The sequence below is a fragment of the Euprymna scolopes genome, chromosome 4 (genome assembly GCF_053919585.1).
Source record: "Euprymna scolopes isolate OS-2025 chromosome 4, ASM5391958v1, whole genome shotgun sequence".
Taxonomy (NCBI): domain Eukaryota; kingdom Metazoa; phylum Mollusca; class Cephalopoda; order Sepiida; family Sepiolidae; genus Euprymna; species Euprymna scolopes.
Genome location: NC_136485.1, coordinates 124,809,599 through 124,817,849, shown reverse-complemented (window position 1 = coordinate 124,817,849; position 8,251 = coordinate 124,809,599). Strand labels below are relative to the sequence as shown.

The following is an 8,251-nucleotide window of genomic DNA, read 5'->3' as shown; positions in this document are numbered from 1 at the left end:
CTTATCTATATATGGTTCGTAACGAACAATGCTGAGACACACAAAAAGCCTGAAATAAGGGTTTTTGGGATGTTTCATTTTTGTTGAAAAAGTTACCTGCCCTTGTCAGCAGAATTTAGCACTGTCTGTATACAATCGCGATAACATCTTTCGGCATACGGACAAGACTGGTGGCGTAATGGATAACGCGTCTAACTACGGATCAGAAGATTCCAGGTTCGAGTTTGTAATAATTTAAACCATCCTTTTATCCAACATTTACTCATTATCCTTATCCTTAGGGTATTTTTGTTTTTTCAGTGATTTTGTTTTGTGCAGATGGAAGTTTCCTATACTCCGAGTTCACAGGGTAACCGTTTATGTTTAGATAATGTACTTGATGTTGAATGTACTTGATTTTGTATTTGACTCAGCGTTGTGTGTGCCACTAGTAGAGAATAAAATTAAATTTACTTCTATATAGTTATCGTAGACAGAATAAAAACAACTTGTCCAAAAATCTACATAGAATCGACATAAAGATTTCCTACTCAAGTTACTACAGTAGAATCCTGGGATACAGCATTAATCCGTTCTGGAGTTGGTGAATCGCCATATGGCGATGCTTAAACAAAATTTTATACAGTACATATTAAACATTAGTAAAAAAAATACAGGGCAGTATATAATACACATATATATAATCAAATAACATATTAAATAACACTGTAAGGTGGTGCAAATACCATAACACAGGACCGGAAAAACGTATCCCACATTGTAACCGGAAAAAAACGTATCCTGGGTCACCGTATCACGAGGTTCTACTGTATTCTCATCTAGGATGTTGTCCTCAAAACGTTTCAACTGATGTAACCTCTGACCTTCTTCAGAAACATCCCAGTGTTCACTTTCTATTCTCATAAAGAGTATTTTAAACAGAATAGAACTTAACAAAATACACTTTATGTGGTAAAACTACTTGCAGAGTTTTTGGTCCCTCGACAAAAGAAGGGTGGACCTGTAAATTCACTCTTGTCTGTTTGTCCGTTCGTCTGTCCACACTTTTCTCAATAACCAAGCTTTGGAATTTTTTGAAATTTTGCACAAACATTAAATATGATATAAGTAAAAAAGTAACAGAAAAGTTTTTTGGGGAAACTCCGGTGCCCCCCCCCCCCCCCATCCCAGGGCTGCCTTTCATGTTAAAATGGCAAAAATTGACACTTTTGTGTTTATTAAAAAAAAAATTGATGCCTTGGATTTTTATAAAACTTTCTGAAAAGTTGTAACGAACTGATTTCTATATAATTTTGTTTGTCTATACTTCGTGATAACTTTTGGGTGTGCCCCAGGGGCTTTTTTTAGTGCTAATAAAACACTCCATTTTTAATATGTAGAATGCTAGAGACATGTCTTGTTCATACAGAAAATTGCGGAAAATTGTGGATACTGAGGTTCTCAAAATGATTTCCAAATCGATCATGTGGGTATCAAGTGATATAAAACTGACCAAATATATCTTAAGGTGGAGTACAGTTGTCATATCTGAAGAGGCGTTGCTCAGAGCATCATTTCTTGCCTTAATCAAGTACAAAACCCACTTTGAAATCTAGTGGGCGATATCCTCTTCTCCTCTCTACTACCTCTTTTCCACAGAAGAGACGTTGCTAGTCTTTTTCTACTCAGTTGTTATTTTCATAGCAGATGCTCAACTGCACTTTAATCTATGACCCTTCCTCCTCCTCCTCCTCCTGTAAAATATGCATAACAAAAACTATTCTAACTACAACCGTTGTCAATAATTTCCCTTTCTTTCTCTATCTGCCTAAAACTAAACAAAACTTGATCAAAGTTCCTTTCCTAGAACTACTCATCTGTGGAACACAATATGGTAGAGCTGATTCCCGACTGACTACAACATGGTCGTTTTCAAGTCCAATGTAAGCAAATTTTTGTTGAGTCAGCCTTTTAAAGAATCAAATTTTGTCAAACTTCCGCCATCATTACCAATCATCATGGTGTAGTTTCACTAATCTTTATCCTCCAATTGCTTTTGACCTGGGTTAGTGGCGACTTTTTTTTTTAGTAATAAAAAGCCAGAAATATTTCATTAAGAGAAGGGAAATAAACCAAGAAACAAGAAATATATTTTATTTGAGTTTGATTATTCAGAATTCGATTAATCACCTTGAAAATGTTTCGAGATAGAGGTTCCCTGCTGTGGTTATGACCCACTGGAGTTTTTCCAAAAACAATGGACGATTAAATATGGCACCCCTAGACATAAGGTTTTTGGTGTCTATAGATTATCAGCAGATTAGCCTTTTGAAGTGAATGCCTGGGTGTTTTTTTTTTGGTGCCATTCCAGTATGAGGTCCATTCCAAAAGTGAACCGTCTTATTTTTGTTTATTAAAAAGTTGAAGAGCTACGCAAACGAGAGTTGTACAATTAAAACAAGCAACCTTTTATGCTACAGAATTTATTTTTCTATATAGTCACCACTATTCTCAAGGACGTATCTCTGCTACTGATGCACATCCATGATAAGGGTTGCTTTCTTAGAGTTTTTACACCGTCAATATCTGCAACAGAGAGATTAAACTTTGGGCGAAATAAAAGATAGGAGGCATTACTTTTGGAGCACCTCTCATATATATTTAAGTAGAGAGAAACAGGGTTCATTGGTTTCAGCATTTCGCACGTAGAGTTGGTCCTCAGAATTTCTGATAGTCAGTTGAGATTTGTATGCCTCTTAGAATGTGATAGATCCTGAAGCGCCAGCTTGTGTTTGGATTTGTGCTTAGATTTGATTGGGCTAAGAATTATTATTTGCAAGTTTTTTCTTCAGTAGAAGAAAACGATTACCACTGTAACTGCCAAAAAAAAATGAACTGCCCTCACATAATAACTGTTCTGGGGACTTCCCCCATGCACAAGATATGAACTTTTCCTAACTGTATAAATTAACTAAGAATTATGACTCTTGGAGTGGTCAGTGTACTTTCGTAGTCCACCATCTTGGCGGTAATTACTACCACGGTTATTCTTTGTATATGCTGTTTTTATGTTTCAATATCTTTTATCTTTACTAACTCATCTTTGTGTTCGTGTTTTCCTTAGTTACCCTACCAGGGCCACAGCAATAACATTGGCACTCTGTATCACAGTATAGTAGTAAGTGGTGCAACAAACTACTCTCTTGTACACAAGTTCACACATAGTGGACTTATATTATATACCATACATTATGACCATGTAATCCCTACAGCCACCTACCTTGAAAACGCTACTGTCAAACCTGCCATAGTTATAAAGAATAAGTCAGAAAGAGTGGCAACCTAAGTTGAAGTGAGTGTCCCTAATGGTGGAGGTCTGAACAGAGCTGAAAGGGAGAAACAGACCAAATATCAACGTCTCATGTATGATATGAAAAGAAACTGGAATCTTAAGGAGATATCAATCATACCAGTTATTATAGGTGCTACAGGGCTTATGAAGAAGAACCTGAAGTCCTACCTAACTAATATTCTTGGTGAACCAAGTGCAAAAGAGATCCAGACAATTGCACAAGGGAATAACGAGGATACTAAAACGAGCTCTCGGTTGGTTTCAATAAAAAGCAGGGCAATGTTGGCAGCTGATTTGGCTGCCCCATACCCAGCATTACAATCTTTAAAAAAAAAATAAATAAATAAAAAAAAAATAAAAAGCAAACATAGGCATGCTAATATGCACACACATTGCTTTGTTTCTTGTTTAAAACTGGAGTTGTAAAATTATTTGGCGGGAGAATTCTTCTATTGTGGCACTGATTAAGACCACACCATTGACACTGTAATCAGTGTTGGAATTGAGTAACGATCTAAGACTAGTGCAACAAATGAACGATCGTGGCCAGTGCACTGAATGCACATCGATGCATGTTCGTGTCTTACTTTTATCATGTCTGTGTACATTTATATAAGACTAGCAGTGGGGGCCACCCGGCCTTGCCTGGTTATAAAATATGCTTAAATATATTTTAATTCATAAAGGTTTCATAATATTACAGAGCCAATTCTCTATTGAATATTATATCGTACCTAATATATAGTTCTGATTTCAAAAGTTAAAAAAAAAAATATTGGCTTAGATGTCATTAGCTAGAATCCAAACCAAAACATTTAGCACCCCAGTTCCATTCTCTACCATGTGAGCTATCGACAGATAGACAAGAAAGATTTAAAATTAAATCACTTCAAGTTATGAGTGAATTTGTACATGCGCAAAAGTAATAGAAATATGTCGGTAAATTGAAATAAACATTTTGCATTTCAACTTGAAAATATATTTCTGTATGCGTTATTCATCTATCAAACAAAAATTTTACTCCTTATAAACTCTCCTTAGTGTATAATTACTATTTCCTGTTAATTTCAGTGTTACGTGATCAGTAGTTCAAGAGTTTATCGGTTAAATATTTTCACACAAACACGCAAATATACATACATCTACTGTTTTATTTATATATGATACCAAAAGATCCGGATCTGGACTTGACATATTCTCTACTTTTTATAGATCTCAATAATGAATCGTTATATTCTTGGGATGGTTTGAGGTATAAAGGTATGAAATGCAAGCAGAACAACCTGTTTTTTTTTTTTTTTTTCTTTTTCATATTCAATCTACACTATAAACAGTAGTTCCTGTGTTTTGGACTCATCTAATGAAACTGATAACAGCTTTCTAAATTTAAATATCCCCCTTCCCCTACACAGACACAAATATGCTGATTTCCATTGTTGGCATCCAACGACTGTCTCAAGAAACAATGGAGTTCTGCACCTCAGATTAGTCTGTTAGTGAATTGCAGCCTGTTGGGCCAATTCCACCTACACTCATGTCTGACTTGCAGACATCCTTATTGTGTAGAACGATCTTCCTGTTGATCTGGAGCTGGTTGTACCCATTGTCCATTTGTCACCAGAGTCATCATTGGGTGAGAAGAGTAAACCTGCTTGGCATACAATGTTTTAAAAAATGAGATATTCAAAATGGTTGACACGATTTACTTGATGTGAAAATTTGAGTGAAAAATCGAAAATTAAACAAAATTATCAATCATAACTGTTACCAAAGCGGTCAAATATTTAATTTTCAACAGATCTGTATATTTTTTACTAACTGAAACAGTAGTTCTTCTTGATAGCATATAAAAAAAAGGGAAAACCGTATAGTCTTTTAAGTATTATTTAGCTTTCAATAAGAAGGAAAAGAGCACTGTATAAAAGTGAAAATCAAACTCTGAATCAGATGAAAAGCTAATTCTCACAGCCATCAGTATTTTTGTTGTTGGGATCCATCTGTCTTAAGAGACAATGGAGTTCTGTACTTGAGATTATTCTGTTGTCAAATTGTGACTGTGTAAGTCTATCCTGGATCAGCAGTTTCTATTGCAGTTGTTAAAAAATGTAAATGGTTGTGAGTACTCTGTTGCAGCTCTCTTCTGTCTGTGCTCTCTCTTCTTTCTCCACTGCTGACCTCTCCTCTTCTCATTCCCCATGGAGCATGTATTTTCATGTATTTAATTCTAACCCTAACCTGCCTTTACAGCTCTTCTTCAGGCACAGGCGTCTAGCCAGCTTAGTTGATGACACCTGACCTCATGTTTCACTTGCAGATATCATTATAGCATAGGACATGTATTCTTGCTGGAGCCGATTGTATGCTCGTCATAAAAAATATCCTTTTCATAACTGATTGTTGAATAACCTTAAATTAAAAAAAAAATCATCATATTTTTGCCCTGCACAAAAATATGACTAATATTTGGTTTAGTAAAACTGAAAACGACTCATGTCATTTCTTCTTTTTTATTGTTGTTGGCAACCGCCCGGCTCAGGGAAATGATGGTGAAGCAGTGGAGCTGCAGAGCCTGGGCAGGGTGATATGGGAGGATAGCTGTTGCTCATGCAGCAGTCTTTCCCTCTCTACAAAGCCAAAGGATCCAGGAGAAATAAAGTTGATACAGCTTGGCTCTAACTGTGCCACAGAAGTTGCCGGTGATGACAATACAAAGTCAGGCAGCCTTAGAGACTCCATCTTCAGATTTTCTGTTAGGGTTACTGATGGGGAAATCTCACAAAGCAGCGAAGGTTTTGAATCAGAGTTGCCTTCTCCTAGATGAGCTACCATTCAAAGTTGACGAGCCCCCACCTGCCCAAAATGACTTGTTTTGAGGTGCCAGTGGACCATGTTTGCCCCTTCTCCCAGTTATATTAAACAGTTTCGCTGGGCTTAGTAGCTAACCCACACAAGAAGGCCAGGAGCTGAACTTGATTGTCAGAGGCTATTTGAGATGTACACTATGAAGGCAGAGAGGGGGAGCTTATCCCCACTACCACTTTAGATTGTGACAACCTTTGAAACCAACATTTTTTTTAGATTGGAGATATCAGCCGTTCATCTGAACTGGATGACTATTCAGCTGGTTAAGTTATGATTAAAAATGAATTATAATACTAAATTTGTAGGCTACAAAATTAACATAGCTGCATGTGTGCATGTGGCCAGTGCTATTCATTAGAACAGCTTGGTGATTGTTGGTAAGTGTGAAGTCGGTGTTGGGGGGGGGTGCAAATTCTAGAAAAAATGATTCATTTACACAGTGGTGGCTCATTTGCAAATGCTGTGGAGCTGCAGAAATCTCTATTTTCAGTGATATGATTTATTGATTTTTTTACTTGTACAATATAAATTATACTATAATCAATGCTAATTAAATAACCCTTGCAGCTATTACTAATGGAGATTTGTTATCTGTTTGCTCTAAATTGAAACTATTATTTCTATTATTGTATTTCTATTACTATTACATTATGTATATGGCACAATCGCATTCACACACTGGTTCTCGTCAGATCACGGAAGTTAAGCAACGTTTAGCCTGGTTAGTACCAGATGAGTGACCATTTAAGAATTCTAGGCGCTGCATGTGCTCTCCGCTTATCTCGACATTTGTTTCCAGTCGTTCTGTACATACACTTCACTTGCCACTGTTACTTAACAATGCTGACTTAGGAGAGGTGTGGTTGGAGATTGCGCACCTCCTGCCACAAAAATTTCATGCGTAGGCACTCCTACGTGGTTATCCACAGTCTGTTAAAGACTAAAGGAGCCTATATATTACTAATGGAGATTTAGTATGTATATGAATTATAACTAGGGCTGTGACAACAACATATACTTTTCTTTCATTTTGACTCTCGAGTATATATCTGACACAGTAAGACACAGTTAATCAAGCGAGAACCACATCACTCTATATAAAAGCATATAAGACATAAACAGATACACACTCGAGAGTCAAAACAATGAAAAGAATATACTGTTGTCCTAGCCCTAATTCAATGCCTCCGATCAGTCTTAAAAGACAAAGGATACCCCCTGTAGGTGCAGCTGCATGTGTAATTGTGTAGCAAGGGTTGCGCAACCCCACCACACTTCTCCTGAATTGGCACTGCTTGAGTCCAGTAGCAAGGAGAAGTCCAAGGCAACTGGAAACAATGCTGAGATAAGCAGAGAGCACATACAGCACCTGGAAGTCCCAAATAATCACCCACCTGGTAGCGGCCAGGCTCATCGTTGCTTAACTTCGGTGATCTGATGGGAACCGGTGTGTCAAACGTGATTATGCCGTATCCTAGCCCTAATTATTACATTTATTAATGACTAGCGGGGGTACCCGGCGTTGCCCAGGTGTTTGGAGGTGTGTATGTTGGGGGGGGGTAGATCAAAACAACCCTGTTTAAAAAAAAGAAGTTGGCCGGGTGTTCGGAGGTCTAAAAAAAAAAGTTTTAGTGGGAAGGTAGGCTCGAACCCTGAAGCCTTGACTCGAAGGTGGAAACGAAAGGGGAAAAAAAACCAGACACCTAACCATCTCGGCCACGAGGGGAAAGGAAGTGAAAGGTCTTAATTTAACGTTTATAAAGTGAAATTGACAGGTGTGAGAAAGTTAAGTCGTGTGATGTTTGACCTTATTAAGATCAAACTAGTTTCTGTTTCCTCTGCCCCAGTATTCATTTTTTTTTATATTGAAAAGTGTAACACAGACGTGGTGATCGAAAAAAATCTTGAAAATAGTGTGTAAAAGTCGGGCAAATGAAAGATAGACATGACCCCTGTTCTTAACTTAATATTATGATTTAGGCAGCATATAAAAAAGTTTTAAGGAGAGTGAGCCGCCTGAGAAGCCCGGTGAAAAAAGCCTTTGGCGGACATACACAA

General features: G+C 37.3%; 1 pseudogene; it reads right to left on the bottom strand.

The window, feature by feature from the left end:
• Nucleotides 1–7,550: 7,550 nt before the first annotated feature.
• Nucleotides 7,551–7,668, bottom strand: LOC145273539 (5S ribosomal RNA; annotated as a pseudogene).
• Between the last annotated feature and the right edge of the window lie 583 nt (nt 7,669–8,251).